This window comes from Nasonia vitripennis (assembly GCF_009193385.2).
Source record: "Nasonia vitripennis strain AsymCx chromosome 4 unlocalized genomic scaffold, Nvit_psr_1.1 chr4_random0009, whole genome shotgun sequence".
Lineage (NCBI taxonomy): Eukaryota > Metazoa > Arthropoda > Insecta > Hymenoptera > Pteromalidae > Nasonia > Nasonia vitripennis.
In genome coordinates, this window is record NW_022279645.1 from 596,123 (window position 1) to 613,341 (window position 17,219).

Below are 17,219 nucleotides of genomic sequence, written 5' to 3' on the forward strand. Positions count from 1 at the left end.
CGAATTATTTATAATATTCATTTATTTTATTTTGCGTACTAGTAAGGAAAAGAAGGTTGTTAATTTAATTACGGAGTTAGGAACAAATGAACAGGTCGTACAGGAAGGCGATTCTCTGTTTTAAGGAGGATTGTTGATAACGAGTAAGTTGCTATTCCAGTGATTCTTTGCCAGTGGAAGGATTGTAGGAAAGAGAGCAAGTCGCTAGAAAGCAATTCTTTGCCCATGGAAGGATTGTAGGAAGGAGAGCAAGTCGCTACAAAGTAATTCTTTGCCCGTGGAAGGATTGTAGGAAGGATTACGCAAAATAAAATATTATGTTAAACGATCACTTGTTGTGGTTTCTTAATTTTAAAGAGGTTTCTTGTAGCAATTCCTTTTTCGACGTGATTTTAAATTTCAATTTCACAAATTTTTGTGAAATTGACACTCTCCTCCTTTGCTAACTGTCGCCATCTTTCGATTCTGTATGTGTGTATATGTGTGTGTGAGACAGCGTCCGGAACTGTCGTACGTAGCGGTGTCGTACTGTCATTCCGGCTCCGGCATAGCCGTGGCTGCTAGACAGATGTAAGTATTGCATCTGTCGTGACGAAAGATTAGGCGCGTTACAGGAAAAACAAACAGAAACAAATAAATACTGACTCAGCATGATAAATAAGTATTATCCTGTAGTGCAGCATTTATCAGGAATAGTTTAGTCTGTTTCCTTAGCTGGAATAATGCTTTTGCGAAAAAGGCCCCGTTGATTATTATTTTCTAATCCTATTATTAACTTATAAATTTTATATGTATTTATTATAACAATCCCTAAAATCTTTTATACATAATATTATACATAATATATTAATAAATCAATGGTCATTAAAATTCAACATATTTTTTGCTGCAGCAGATCAATAAAAGTATTCGAATGAAACTGAGTAGTTTTATTTAGATTATACAATTGACGAATCTGAAAAATTGTTCTGTTTCATAAGAATACGAATTTCTTGTATAAAGCATGGTCGGTATATTGAAAATACCATCCGATAACACAACCGGTAATTAGAGACAGGAAAAAAAGAGGATGTCCTCTCATCGTCAAGTCTTACCCAATTACAGTTTAATACATTTATCAATAATATTTGAATATCTGCATACTTCGTGTGTGTATGTGTGTCTATGTGTGTGCATGTATGTGTGTTCATCAGCGAACCTTTAAATATCGGCGAGTGCCTCATGTGATAAGCAAAGCGTTTCGCTTTTAGCGATGTTTGACTTTTGTCACGATAACGCGTGCCGATTGCCAAAGAGAAACAAAAAGAAGGACTCCAGGTCTGCTTTATGAAAGAACTTATAATTAAAGTCTATATAATTATAATAAGCTTCAATAATTACAATTTTTTAAGAAAAGTTCAACATAAGTTTTCGTGCTATAATGGTTAGGATAGTTTATGGAAAGCCTCTAAAATTATTAGTAATCGAAAAATCGCCATGAAAATAACGCGCATACGTATCTGAAAATCTTGTTTTTCACGAATTGGTAAAAAAAAACAGAAAAACGGGCCTAGGTATAGATAAAATGAATTATTATGCTTACTAAATGTAAAATTTGAACTTGATTATTGCTTTTTCACTCCAGTTATCACGTCACGTAGAAAAACGTTTTTTTTCAGTTTTTGATGTTTTTCTTAGGATCTGCCCCATGAAATGATTTTAAATTAAAGTGGTGTGTAGTGTTTAATAAGCATGTTTTTTTTAGAAAGGTTTGCTTTGGCGAAAAAATCACTTGATTTCTCACGTGATATATCACGTGTAAAATTACGCCAAATTATCACGTATCGAATCACGTGAGTAATCAAGTGATTTATCATGCGATTAATTATGTGATTAATCAAGTGATTTTTCGCCAGGGTGACATGCAGTTTTCGAGTTAAAACGATTTCAAAAAATTGCGCTTTATGGTGTATAACAAAAGAACGACGGATGATAGTATACATTTTCGGCAATAAAAAGATATATAATTTTATTCTTTTTTAGTTACATATTAAGCAATTTACTGCTATCCCTACTGAAAAGTGTCACTTGATAATCAAGTGAGATGTCACTTGAGAATTTGGCATAATTATCAAGTAATTATTAAGTGATAATCAAGTAATTATCAAGTGATCATCAAGTGATCCTTATGTAACTATTAAGTTAAATTGTGAGTAAAAATGTATTTCAAATTGTATGATTGTTATTATCATTGTTATTTAAAATATTTTGCATGCCAAGCATTGCAGGAAAGGATGCAATTTTACCCTGCTAAAATCCGCAGATTAGAGCGATTAAAATCATACAGAAATGAGGATTACTAATCAATTTTAATATGAGTTATTTTAAAATTTTAATTGATTTGAATAGTATTACGTTGGGGTGATCGAGGTAGCTAATGTGCGAGTATGTAAATCTAGTAAATCTAGAAGGTAGTTGTTGTCGTTATTGACTTGTATTTATTTTCGTCTTTGAATGTATAAGTGATGCGCGTGTGCTAGGACTAAGTGACTCGTGCCGTGTCTCCAGTGGAACTGATCTCTTAGTTCGACGTTGTGCCCCCGAACGCTTCAAAAACTTCTCCCATCGTACTTCTCGTCCAATCAGAAAGCATAGCGCATGCATCTCATTGGAGGGGGAGCATGCACACTACCGAAAGTGAGAAGTACCGTTAGGCGCTTTTCAGGTCTGAACCGGCCCGAACAGCCGGCCGTTCATGGTTTTATTGAACAGACGCGCGTCACGGAAAACTCGTGTCGTGTCGAGCGTCAGTCGCTTGACGGCGCAGTTAAACGGTCGTAAACCTTTCTTTCCCATCCAAGCGAAGATGCAAAGGATCGGACGTTTATAGCTTTATGGCGCGGCACGCGCCGTGGAATAATTGTGGGCGTCGGTTGTTCGCAAATATTTATTTTGCAAACGACCAAGCCTATGCAGATGACTTCCTAATACTGATCAAAGGTGGCGAAGCTGGTGCTGCCATGGACGCCATGAAGCTCGCACTCAGGAAAGTGGAAAAATGGTGTTGCTCAACGGGGCTCTCGGTTAACCCGAACAAAATTGAGCTCGTCATCTTGACACGTAAGTACAAGAGGAACCTACAGGGCACCTAGACTTTCAGACACAACCCTGGGGGTAAAGGACTCGGCTAAATACCTCGGTGTCGTCTTTGACAGGAAGCTGACCTGGGAAAAACACCTCACAGCCCAGTGTAATAAGTTCCTAGTGGCTTTCTGGACATGCCGTAGGGCGTTTATCTGCACGTGGTGATTCAGTGCCAAAGTTCTTCTATGGCTCTACAAGGCCGTACTTCTGCCCAGGCTTGCGTATGCCGTACTGGTCTGGTGGCCAAGGGTAGAGCAGGCGAAGGCGAAGAACGCCCTGGAGAGACTACGGGGACTTGCAACGAGGGGGGCTACTCGGGCTCTAAGGACCACGCCCACCAAGGCACTGAGAATACTAGTGGAATGAGAACCCCTTCACCTTACGTTCAGAGGGGAGGCAAACAAGGCCGCCTATAGACTTAATGCCTAGATCAGATAGCCAGGCTACGCTAAGGGCACTAATTGCCGAGAAGACGACATCCAAGCTGGTCCGAGACTGCGAGGCGATGCTAAATTAACTGGCCAACAACAAAGTCAGACTACTCTGGGTTCCGGGTCATATTGGGATCGAGGGCAATGAGATAGACTCGCCGCTCCGGGAGATCGAACTCTCCCGATCGGACCAGAACCTTTTACGGGCGCCGCAAGGTGCCTACTAGGAGAGGCGATTCGCGAATGGGTGGAGGACGAGCATTCCTAGGAATGGCGAAATACCTAAGGATGTAGACAGGCCAAAGCGATCATGGGACGGGACACTCACATAACTGGACCAAGTGTGCTAGCGGAGGCAACAGAAGTGACTCCAGACTCCTGTCTCAGATCATCACGGGACACATTCGTTCTAGATGGTTGGAAGATGGAAAAGGATTTGTTACAGGGGTATGCAGATGATGTAAAGAGGCAAAGAAGACGCTAATTCATATCCTGACAGCATGTCCCAGATTTGTTGAATCATTTCCCAACCTGCAGCGACATAGTGCTGCCTGCTCGGGGGCCATCTTGACCTTCTGGAGAAGAGCTGACTTACCCAAGTAGGAGAGGGTCTGTACGGAGGGAGGTACAAGGGGTTCTGCCAAAGTGCCTGTAGTTTTTACGCCCCCCTCCTCCTATATATATATATATACTAGTGGGGCTCCGCCCCCCTGCTCGCTGCGCTCGCCAACCCCCCGATTCTTGTTTTAGTGTAAATTTAATTTTCAACGTAATTGTTAGAAGTAGCTTAATCAAGACAAAAAAAGAGGTTAAATTCATACCACTTGCATCGATATATATGTATCATTTTTCAAGTAGTAAGTAATTTGTTTTTAAATATAGTACATATTATTAAAATTTGATATAGTGATGATTAAAATATAAAAATTGTGATGCGGGCAACAACTTTTACAAATTACTTTTTGGTTAACGGAATATTGTCTACGAAGAAAAGCACCATATAGATCAAATTTACCGAAAAAATCTAACGTAGATATATGTTGATACGTACCGTCATTATTTACGTTAGTAGGAAATTGATAAATTAAAAACATTTATGATCTTATAAAGTTTTTACAATGCTGAATATAAACACGCGAAAGTGATAACAATACAAAAGCAAAAGACAATGCTTAGCATAAACACATCAAAGTGTCAACAATATAAAAGCAAAAGTCAATGCTTAGTATACGCACATCAAAGTGTTAACAATACAAAAGCAAAATAAAAACCTTATAAGAATTATTTACTTCAAACAAAGTCAAACTTTAACAAAAAATATTACAAAAAAACGCTCCTGTCTATTTACCTCATGGGTGGTGTGGAAAAAATAGAAAAAAAAATTTATACCACTCTAACCTCAAAATGCAAACTTTAATTGCAATTTTCGGCTCTCGTGGTATAAAATATCGTATGATACTGTTGTGGGTGGTGTTTTTCTACCTTGCTCGATTTTCTCACTCGCAGTGCTCGTGCGAAAGCCTCGAGAAAGGTAGAAAAGCAGATCCCACAACAGTGTGATAATATACTATTAAGTTATCTCTCTATTGGTTTATCTCTACTCTTATATATAATTTAGATACTACTATGCTATGAGCTTGTAATGGGGGCTTGGAAGAGTTACTACGAAGAATGTGGAATTTTCCCGGCGGGGCTGCGGGGGGGCCGCGGGGGGGCTGCGGGGGGGCTTTTCAGATTATTCAAATCACATGAAAAATGGAAGAATTTTCCCTTATTTTGCGGGGGGGCTGTGCGGGGGGGCTGCGGGGGGGAGTATGTCCAAAACGTCTATATAATATAGGTAGATATATATATATATATATATATATATATATATATATATATATATATATGATAATAATAATACTTAAAAATCACTTGATAATCACTTGATATTAACTTGATAATCACTTGATAATTACTTGATAATCATGCCAAATTCTCAAGTGACATTTTTCAGTAGGGATTAACTTTTCCGATAACTTTATTAGAAAAAACTCAAATTTTAAGTAAAAAATCACCATAGAAAAAAAAACGCGTCGACAAAATGTAAAAACGAACTGATTTCCCACTATGTACTAGTAAAAACAAAGAAAATGAAACCTGGTGAGTTAAAATCCACTAAGTTGAAGCTGAGATACAGGCGTATATGAACAAACACACACACGCACGTACATCCGTACGGAAGTTTTCTAAAATAGTATATTACGTACCTAGGCTAGGAAAATAAAGAATGTCCCCGATCCCATGTGTATTACCTCCTGAGACGAAGCCGAGGGTATCAAACATGCGATCTGAGCATTCTTTGTTCCCGGCCGTAGTGCGTACGCGGTTTTACATGCCCCCGCGGTCGAAAAGTCACTTTTCTCCGTCCGCGCAGTGACTAAAAATACATTAAAACACACTTCTTACATGTTTTTACACAAACGCCAAAAATTACTATTACAAGGCTTCCTTTGTCTATAAGGAAGAGCATCGTATATAAATCAAATGTGCCAATAAAAAATCGAATCTTTCGTAGACGATGTCCAGGTGTCCGGTTGACACCCTCATCGACAGGACATCATCCACAAATAAAGAGCCACGGATATACATTAAATAAACCGAAAAAACCTTATGTATTTCATATCGTTTGAATAATCCTTATCATGATTATCCTTAACATCATCTGATCTGGACCACATACAAAAATTTTCATTTAGCATTTTTATACATCTAAACTTGTACTATTAGTATATAAAATTAAATGATATTTTTCTGTTTTGAATAAGAGATAAGTATGTTTGTACTACTTGGCTAATGTTCATTGTTAATACTTGCAAAAACAAATTATGCAAATGTTACAATTTCTGAAATGAATCCATGTGTTTATAAGCAAAGAATACAATCGATGTTCAGGATATCTACAAAAAACATCGTTTTCCAAAATAAAGATTTTTAATATGATGTAGATGTGCGCTTCTAATGTGATCATAACCTATACAAAGTGTATTGTAAAGAGACAATAAATAAAAACTCCAGTTTTGCTACTCGGGGGTTTTTGCGGTTGCAGAACACGAATATCGTGACAGCAATGCTTCCCGAGGTATCTGGTGCCCAGAGTGGACAGTATCAACGTGGTTTCCTGGAGTTTTGTGGGAATTTGAAACATAATTTCGTGTTGAGCGACCCTAAAAACCCCCGGGTAACAAAACTGGACTCTTTTCCATCAATATTCACTGAGTTTTTTTACTTCGCTGCATTATCATCTATATTTAACGTTAGGTATATCTTTAAAAAAAATATAAGCTAAAGTAACCCCATTTTTGCGTAAAAAACAATGTCGCTGCAAGTAAATTATAACCTAATATTTTTGGCTTGAATAAGCTGATTCGGCACTTATAAGCTTATTCTTGGGTAAGAATTGGTTGCGATTTCTACCAGGGTACCTATTTTGTAATTCAGATAAATATCTTAAATTGATTTTAAAAATAATAGGGGTTGGCGAGCAAACCAAGCAGGGGGGAATCCCCCTAGCGTGTGTGTTTTTTTTTCTCCGAGAAGGGAGTATTAATGAAAATCTTAGAAAGACCATAGCATGACCTTGTTTATGGGGTCGTTGGAACAGCCCCATCCCCAATGTCAGCTGTGTGTCGGATTCACACCGATTATACCCATCCCTCTTACCGCTAGGTGAAAAAACATCCAGCCGTAGAAATAAATGCCCTCTTTGCCTTTATCGACCTTCGGTAAAGGTGCCTAGCTCCATCTTTATCTTCTATGCCCTTGAACCCCGCGGTACCACCGTCAAGGAATGCTACGCGGGGGGGGGGGGGGGGGGCGGGAGGGGTCGAAAGGCTTTCGCCCGCTTCTGATTGATGTGGTCGTCATCACTATAGTCATCCTTCATTTTCTGCGTCGCACACACACACGTACATACTCAGCCTTTTCGTCTTCTTCTGTCTTCTTTCGTCCTTTTAGACTTTCTTGAGAATGTCCTGTGTGCTGCATAGTTGCTGACTATGCACCATCCATCCTCTGAAGTCAGCATGGCCGTCATAATCGACTCAGGAGTTACTCTGGTCTGAAGGTAACTCTCAAGTTCTCGCTCCTAATGATATCGTGAGCACTCGCAAAAGACGTGCTCGACATCCTTTGTTGCATCCGAACATATTGGGCAGTTCGGACGATCGTCTAGTTTAAACCGATGCAGGTACGCCCGGAAACATCCGTGCCCGGTCAAAAACTGCGTAAAGTAGTAGTTAACTTCCCTATGTATTCTTCTAATATAGTCTTCTATCCTTGGTATAAAGCGATGAGTATATCGCCCCTTGCCACTAGCGTTTCGTCTTGTTTGCCATTTAGCTATCGTCTTCTTTCTTGCAGCGTCCCAGATCTCCTTCTGGCTTTTGTCATTCGATCGTCTCCTAGCTTCGAATACGTCCTTTCTTTCCAACGCTAACAGGTCAATGGGTGGCATGCCTGCTATAATGCAGACAGCATCGTCCGATAGCATACGGTAAGCGGACGCCACTCTTAGTGCACTTCGCCTATACACGGTAATCAACTTTCGTACATACGATTTCACCTACATCACGTCTGCCCATATTGAGGATCAGTATAGCATAATCGATGTGGTTACACTGGCTAAGAGTAACCTACGCTTCTGAGTAGGCCCTCCTACATTTGGCATCAATCGTGATAGAGCAGCATCAACGTTTGTTGGTTTATCACTGACTACTTCCAGATGCTGTTTAAAACTTAGTCTTATATCGATAGTGATGCCCAAGTATTTGATGGTTGGTTGAGAAACGATCTCATGTCCATCCACCGTCAATGTGATTTCCTTTATCTTCTTCCTACTGGAAATGAGAATAACTTGTGTTTTTTGACTAGCTAATTCCAGACCCGTCTCTGCAAGCTATTCGTGTATTATACGGGTTGACTCTTCAGCTATGTCTGTCACCTCTTCTTTATGTTTCGCTACTACCACTACTGCTATGTCGTCAGCGAATCCCACGACTGTTGCTCCTTTAGGTAATTGTAGATTTAATACCCCGTCGTACATGATTTTCCAAGTCGGTAAGCCAAGTACTGACCCTTGTGGGACGCCTCCTGTAACTTTAAAGGTCTTGGTACCGTCCTCAGTGTCATATAATAAGATTCTGTCCTTCAAGTAGTCAGACATCATCCTTCTTATATATAAGGGCACATCCTGCTTCCGGAGTGCCTCGTGTATTTCACTCCATCTGGCCGACTTGAATACATTTTTGACATCCAATGTAACTATGGCGCAATACTTCTTTTTTCGTCCCTTCTATTTTTCCCCCTCTATCGCTGTTTGTGCAGTGTCATTCACTAGACTATCTGCGTCTAGGGTTGAACGCTTCTTTCTGAAGCCATATTGGTGTTCCGCTAATCCACCTTTTCCTTCTATAAAATGATCCATTCTGACGCTGATAATGCGTTCCAGGATTTTACCTGGGGTATCCAGCATGCAGAGCGGTCTGTATGATAAGGACTCCTAGGGTGGTTTCTTTCCCTGTGATAGAAGCACTAGTCGCTGTTTATTCAAGTTTGTGGGGAATGTTCCCTCTTCTAGACATGTATTATACAAGCCTACGAAAACCTCTGGATGAGCGTGAATGACATGCTTCAATGCAATATTTGGAATGCCATCAGGCAGGGCTTGTTGTTTCCTACCCTTCTGCAGGTGGCTAACAATTCCTCAATCGTGATCGTCGGGATAGGCTCTTCATTAACACTTCTTTCGATTGCATTTGGTTCTTCCAGTTTCCTGGGGAACAGTGTGGTCACTACCTGGTGCAATAGTTTCGGGCATTTTGGTGAAGGCACGTAGCTTCCTTTAATCTTCTTTATTACTATTTTATACGGTCGACCCCAAGGGTCTTGTTCGACCTCGTCCTGTAATTTCTTAAGGTACCGTTATTTGTTTTTGCGGATTTTCTTCTTAAGGCCCCTCTTAGCGTCCTTCATTTCTTGTCCGCGGGCATCGACTATTTTCTTGTCTATACCAGTTTTATAGTATTCCTTCTCTCTCTTTCTCTCACGTGAGTACAATAGTTCTATTCCGCTTTGCTCATCTTTCATAGCACTCTTACTGCTACACGCTGCCTTCGGGCCTATTGTTTTGTAGATTGTTGCATGCGCTTTTCTGCAACCTTCATCATGATAATAATCACTGGAGGCTGCAACTTCTTCCAACGCTTTTTTTCTGTTTCAACATCTTTCGCTGTAACCTAACCTGCAAACTCGCACGGCTTTTCTCCTCGCTGCACGGCGTCTCTTTTCCTTAAAGTGATCCACGTGGAGCCACCTGTTGGATAGACGGAACACCACCAGCAACGTCTCTATCATCAATCGCAGGGCGGTCCAATCTCACCTCTCACGATCATCACTCCATCTGGCTTCGAGAGTATCAAGTCTCTAGCTCAGTCGATAACTTACCACCTGCTACTATCCTGCAACATTTTCTACGTTATTGACTGCCAATAAGTTGCCGACAGAGACACAATATCATCAAAAATGATTGGTGGGAAGAACGCCGAATCGCTCATCATATGTACTTACTGCAATAAAACAGCTAGGGGAAAAATGAAGACCCGTGACTTGTGTTACCAGCATTTCTACGCCATATGTATCGCCCTTAGGTCCATAATAGTGAGAGATGCTGCCACACTCGCCTGTGCTGCTTGTGCGGAGGAGTACGTCACCGGAACGCCTAAAACCATGCAGACGAGGGCGAAATCAGCATCAGCGGCAAATATATCTGCCAAGGGCACGCCTGCAATGGGTGTGCCTAAGAAGAACAAATCGGACATCTCTTGCAGGCTCCAGGACTTAATCGCCTACGAGATCACAGGCGACGTCCATCGAGACGTCCCTTAAGGACATCTTCGCAGCGCTGGATGACATCCGTAAGATCCAGAATGAGGCCCTTTAGGCGCAAATTACCGTGTCTGAAAGGGTCTCTCGAATTGAGGAAAGGTTTGGCCCTCTCGAAAGCCGCCTCAAACCCTTGATGACTTGCCTGCGCTCAAGACTTGACTAAACAATGTCGAGTCCTCCATCTCTGAGCTGCAGGCACAATATCCAGGCCGTCATTGGTGGCAACAACGAACTCTCCACTTTTCTACCATTAAACACCGGGTTTTAGGCCTCTTGTTGTTCGCATTGTACATCAATGATATTGATTTTTGCCTGGATTTAGATGTGTCCCATTTATTCTACGCGGATGACCTGCAGATTTACAGCCAATGCCACCTCGAGGAGCTCGATTCCTGTTCTGTAAGGATGAGTGCTAACGCCGAGAGCCTAATGGGCTGGGCTGCACTAAATAGACTTGAACTGAATGTCTTTAAGACTAAGGCAATCGTTCTGGGTTTCCCTTACTATATAAATGCACTACCTTCTTCTGTTAACACCTTTATAAATATAGGGGGAGCCCGGGTCGACTATGAATCATCTGTGCGCAATCTGGGGTTGGTGCTAGACTCCAAACTCACGTGAAAAGAGCACGTTACACAAATATGTAAACGTGCTCACTCTCTAATTAATGTACTGGCTCTATTTCTTTCGGAAGAGCACTAACCTCAGATTGCGCCAACACCTAGTGCAAGCTCTCCTATTTCCCATCATCGATTACTGTGTACTGACTTACTGCGACTTAACACAAGAACTTGACTTGAAACTGCATAGGCTTGTCAACACGGGGATCCGTTCTATCTACGGTGTAAGGAGGGAAGAGCACATCTCCCCTTACAGGCGTGAGTTGCAATGGCTTACCACCGCTGGGCGTAGGAAATACTTATTAGCCTACCTACTTATTAGCCTATTTTCATTTCCACGACGCGCTTAGGCCTGTGAGGGGTGAAGTGACCTTCCTGGACATCCCGTCCTTCAACAGTGCTTCCTACCTCTGGAAAAGCCTTCCATTTCACCTTCGCAACACACTATCCATATCACACATTAAACAAGCATCTAAATCATACTTCTTTAAATTGGAAAACACGCAATCATGACGCCAACATACACATTCATTGATCTCATTTCACTTCTTTCCATTTCACACTCTTCACACTAGCACTCTTACACAACAATTTTTTTTCTTTTATGTTTATACTTAAATGAATATGTACAATATAATGTACAGCAATAAAGAGCATATAAATCTAAATCTAAAATCTATAAATCTTCCTCCTCCGTTGTACTCGTCGTCTACTGTATGCCACTCTTTGAGGCATAGCAGCGTCAAATGCTTGGGTGATGTTTACCGTTACCTGCTCCGCCTTGCTGTTTGCCGTTCCAGACAGTTGCATTTCTTTTAGTGCTAACAGGAACATCTCCTGATCATAGTCCTTTGTTTTCCAAATAACTATATTGGCGGTTGTACTCGCGCTGGATCCCTGTTTTGATATATCTACCTCCATTATTATGGTCTGGTGATCACTATGTGTGTAGTGCCCACTTACTGTCCATGAAGAAACTAAGCCAATCAGGCTGCTACTAACAAATGTCAGGTCGACAATAGACCCTGCGTCTCCTCTTCTAAATGTGTGGGTGAATCCTTGGTTAACAGGACCAAATCAAGGAGAGCGATTGCTTCTAGGTGTATTCGACCTCTGTGGTTAGTCCTTATGCTGCCCCACTTCACAGCCCACGAATTGAAGTCGCCTGCAATCTGTACCGGTTCCTTCCTACTGCGTCTTGTATGAGCCGATCTAAAAGTTGTTTGAACTGCTCGATTACAGCGTTAGGTGAAGCGTAGCAGCTGTAAACAGTGACGCCTGCTACCTTAGCCCGTATAAAGCCTTCTTCACGGGTCTCCATTTTTCCACAGAAAGCAACGTTTCCACATGCCCAAATCGCTGCTTTACCCGTAGTGTCCATTTCATACGATGGTTTATCTAGATCCTTATAGTGTTATCTGCACTATCTTTATTTTCGTTGGTTCTTCAGTACTTTTAATGCAGCTTGGTAGGTTGAGCATGTATAGCTACCAGCTGCATGGTCACTCTTTGATTCTCTATCCTTTTCCCGGCAGTGAATTAGCGCGTTCGTGCAACTTTTCGCTGTATGTCCTTCCGTTCCGCACTTAAAACAGCATTTACTTCTGCCGTACGTTGCTTTACACTTTTTTGCGATGTGGCCAAAACCCTGGCATTTATAGCATCTAGGTGGTTGCATCTCTTGACTAATCTCCCTGATTCGGCAATTAACCTAACCTACTTTGAGCTTTTCCCTTGCGATCGCCTTTTGGGCAATCTGGGCAGGTAGCTGTACGACGGCGGTCTGTGTATCTCCATAGGTTTTCCGGAGGGTCTTTACGGACGTCTCCTCTACTACTTCCTTCTCTTTTGAAAACTCTCTATTAAGAGCTTCTAGAATATCCTGTTTAGAGGTAAGCATGTCGAGGTCTTTTATTTTAAAGACCACTTTGTAGTATATTTTAATCAACGTTCATTTTAAGTTCTATTGATTTTCATGCAACTTCATATTATTGATTGTAAATAATAACTGTCATTCTAAATAAACATATCTTTGAATAAACATCTCATACTTTCTCTAAGTTTAGTCTATACATACACAATACACTTCATGCTAAAGCCTCTTGATTGTGGCTTCTTCTACCTGCACCGCTTCAACCGCTTCTTGAAGTTCCTGCGTTTTCACGTCTTTGGTGCGTCGTAGCTCCAAAAGAAGATCTCCAGCCACCATTTTGCGTATCTTATTTACGCTGTTACCAAGCACTGTCAGATTAGGGTCCCCTTTTATTTTCCTTAAAATATCAGCGTACGAATTCCCCTTAGCAGCTTTTATAACAAGTGCATCAGGCCTGGTGGGTCTCTCTCGTGGTTTTCTAGTTCCATTTTTGTTCTTGGCACCATTGCCTTCATGTATCTCCTTTTTCCTCTTATTTTTTTCTTTTTCTCCTTTCTGGTGATAACCTCCTGCCAGGATGGGTCTGCCTTTTTTCCGAAGACATCTGTGATTGGCTTTTTGATGTTGACTATCACAGAGGCTACTTCCTTATGTTTCCTCGTTTTTAGCGTAGTTTTCGTAGTTTTTCTGTCGCTCTTATACATGGCTTGATGACAGTGCCTTACGCTTATTTAGCGTTCTTGTCATCACCGCATTTGATGCTTCTATCGTCTGTGATGCCTTGTCATCCTTCTGGATATGCTGCTGGTTCGGTAACATTTCCGCTTTACTTAGCATCAATCCAAGGCTCTCCTTGCCCTTTTCCAGCGCCACTTGTCCTCTTTCAAGTCGCTAAACCTGGATTATAATCGCCGATAGATCGCTTTTAACAGACTTATAAATGTTTGATGCGTTTGACACAACATTATCCATAGAGTCCAGCCTGTCTCGGATCTTCTGCTAAATGCTTTCTCGTTCTCGCTCAGCATCCCAGATTGTATTCCAGATCTCGAAAGCTCCTTTTCCTGCTTTCTCTCCTTGCTCGGTTAAATTTTCCATAGAGGCAGCTGACATGGCCCAACACATGATTGTAAGCGGTGCCAGATTGGGAACGTCATACCAGGTTATAGCAAGCGATACTGACCTAGCCCACCTCTATCGAACCTCCCAACCCGAACAAAGTGCTTGGCTCTCTGGAGAGTTTCCGGCAGACATCAAGCAATATCACGCACTTGCTTTAGTCGATTGACCGGTACTGGCTATGTGACCGGGCTTCCGTCTTACCGTCAGCGGGAGCCAAAGGTGATTCAGGTCACTTTGGCTCGCAACCTCAGATTGCATTTTCACCCAGGATCTCCTTTTAGCAGCTTACGGGTCGTACCGCACGGCAAACGCGGCGGCCTGATTTGGTCCACAGAGCATATTTTATTTCTGCTCTACCCTCTGAGATATATACACGATCCGCCATCCGGGGGAGGCGCCACGTACGGGTATCAGGCTTCCCCGCGTGGTGTGTGTATATGTATAAACTAGTAGTTCAGGACTTATGCAAACAAAATTGACAACGAAAGAGGAATTATGCTGACTTTTACGAAATTATGCAGACGTCAGCATAATTTTTGATAATTGCTTTAGTGAAACAGAACTTATGTTGACCAAAAACCCTCTTATATATATATATATATATATATATATATATATATATATATCAACTTTTCCCAAATCAATACAGAGCTCCAAAATCTACACTAATTATTTACTTTTGATATTTTGATATTTACAAATAAATTTTTATAAATACAACGAATCTTTTAATATTTATCGACTTTTTATCTAATTTCTCTGCAATCTACACGGATTTTTCAAAGGCTTTTGACACGGTTTAACATGACCTTCAATTACTCAAACGGCAGGATTTTGGTGTTTCTAGTCGCTTGTTTAATTGGCTTAAATCTTACTTATTGGGCCAATCTTTTGCCGTTATACTGAATATCGCTAAATTGGACACAGTTGTCGCTATCACGGTTTTTCCCTAAGATTCTTATTTAGATTCACTATTATTTCTTATTCATATTAATGACTTATTTAGGATAAGATCAAATCAGCCTAATGCGCTGGCGAATTGGTCGAGCAGCAACAGCCTCCAACTAATTTCCTCAAAATGTTATATCATCTCATACACTCACAGACGGAGTCCGTTGCTGTTCGACTACCTTATCAACGGCGCGTTTCTGCAAAGGGCTAAGGTCGTCAGGGATTTATGTGTCTGGATGGACTCAAGCTAATAGTTTACTCTCATATAAATTATATAACTGCTTAAGCATCTTAATTGATAGGATTCATTAAGCGCTCAACAGTGGTTTTCGTATTTTACACTTTTATCTCAAATTTTGGCTCCGTACAAAGCATACAGAATCGATAGGCTCCAGTCCGCCCAGAAAACGTTTTTTCGTTACTCAGCGTAAAAACTTTTCCCTTCAATGCATTATTTTGATTACAATTATAGTAGTATCGTTAGTGGTTCGAGTATGTCGTCCGTTAAATCTGTGACGAGACACGAGTCTCGCACATGTAAATACGTGTGAAGGCGGCCGCAATAGACGCGGCATGCGCAGCGAGCGCACGCGCAACGAACAAAAGGCGAAATCCGCACGACGCGGTGTGCCGTGAACGCCCCCCCCCCCTCGGTAAACGAACCAAAACCCGAAACTCCGAATTGCCATCGTAAGCACACGAAGCAACCCGGAACATCCGAACGACACCGAACCTCGTCTACGTGAGCACACGTGAGCGACACCCGGTGCCACCGTAAAATCCTAACCTACATTCCAACATATTGCTGCCTCCCTCTGCCACTGCGAGCCCACAATAGTGCGAGGGAGTAACAATAGTTCCGCCGGTGATTCGCCCAGTCGTGCGCTCACGTCCTGGTAAAACAAAGGTAAATTCCTAACCAACAAAGCCAGCCTTACGCCGACATCTCACGACTCGCTTTATCTCTGTTCTCTCTGAAAGAGAAGAACGAAACGAACGATGAAGATTTGTGAAGCCGTGCGCTTACGACTCCGCAAATACAAGGGATAACCTCAAAACACCGTGACACTATCCCGGCCATTACTCTGCACACATAGAGCGGTCGGAATCATTGCTACACGACACATTCGGATTGGCCTAGCCGTGCGCACACGACTACACCGTACCGAATGAATTCCTAATCTCAAAATCCGCCACCGACCCGTCATACCGCCACCGAACCGATACACCGCAGCCGCGTACACTGAATCATTCTTGTAACGAAATCGCGTATATATTCTTGTAAATTGTTAACCGCGTTAGTTTAAACAATTCTACTTGTAAAGACGAAGTATTTTTAATGATACGCATAATTGATTTCGTTTCAGCCGGGATTTAATAACTGATTCCAAATGCTATTATTTAACTAAGAAATATATTTTGCTATTGTTAAGAATATATAAACAGACTCTTTTTTGCTCCTTTCCTCCATCCAGATCCTGGAACCGACTGACTATCCAGTCTCTTGGGGAAAGCTAAACCGTTACAAATCTATAATGCTTTATCACAATTGTACCTTGGCGTTTAAACTAGACAATCAACTCTTCAACGCTGGGGATTCAAACTCATTGTTTGTATATCATAGAATATCTTATAATCTCCGTAATCGGCTAGTCGTAGAAGAGGAGGCGTCAATGGCAAATTACAGTTTCTTTTTGAGTCTAGTTCGTTTGGAACGTTGTTAAACTCTCTTTCTCAAGAAGTTAGGATTGTAGATTCGATTGGTGTATTCAATAGACGTGACAAGGAATTATTCTTCAGACCAGCCAAAGTGAATTAATTAAATAACTAGCAATAATCACCTCGTTTGCTCACGGTCGTTCGGTTGTATTTCAATGGAGATTTATTTCAACATGTACATTGTAAAAAGTGCATTCAAAATTAATTTCTTAGGATTTGAATTTTCAACTATATAAAAGTTGATATTTTTAAAATATTGTAAATTTAGTATCATAAGATTCTGCAAGGGAACAGATATATTTTAACAATTGTAAAATAAATAATTTAATTAAATTTTTTTAATCTGTATTTTTAAATTTAATTTAATAGTAGCATAAATTTAAAATTAATGTTTTAAAAAAAGAAAATTTTCAATGGTGTTCCAGGCAGATTGATTAGAGGAAAAAAAGTAAT

The 17,219-nt window shown here is 41.0% G+C and overlaps 1 protein-coding gene across 3 annotated transcripts in view; it reads right to left on the reverse strand.

Annotated features, from left to right (window-relative positions):
* The window catches only part of LOC100680431 (sphingomyelin phosphodiesterase), a 342,073-nt gene that overhangs the window by 20,376 nt on the left and 304,478 nt on the right, over positions 1-17,219 (reverse strand). The window lies entirely within an intron of this gene.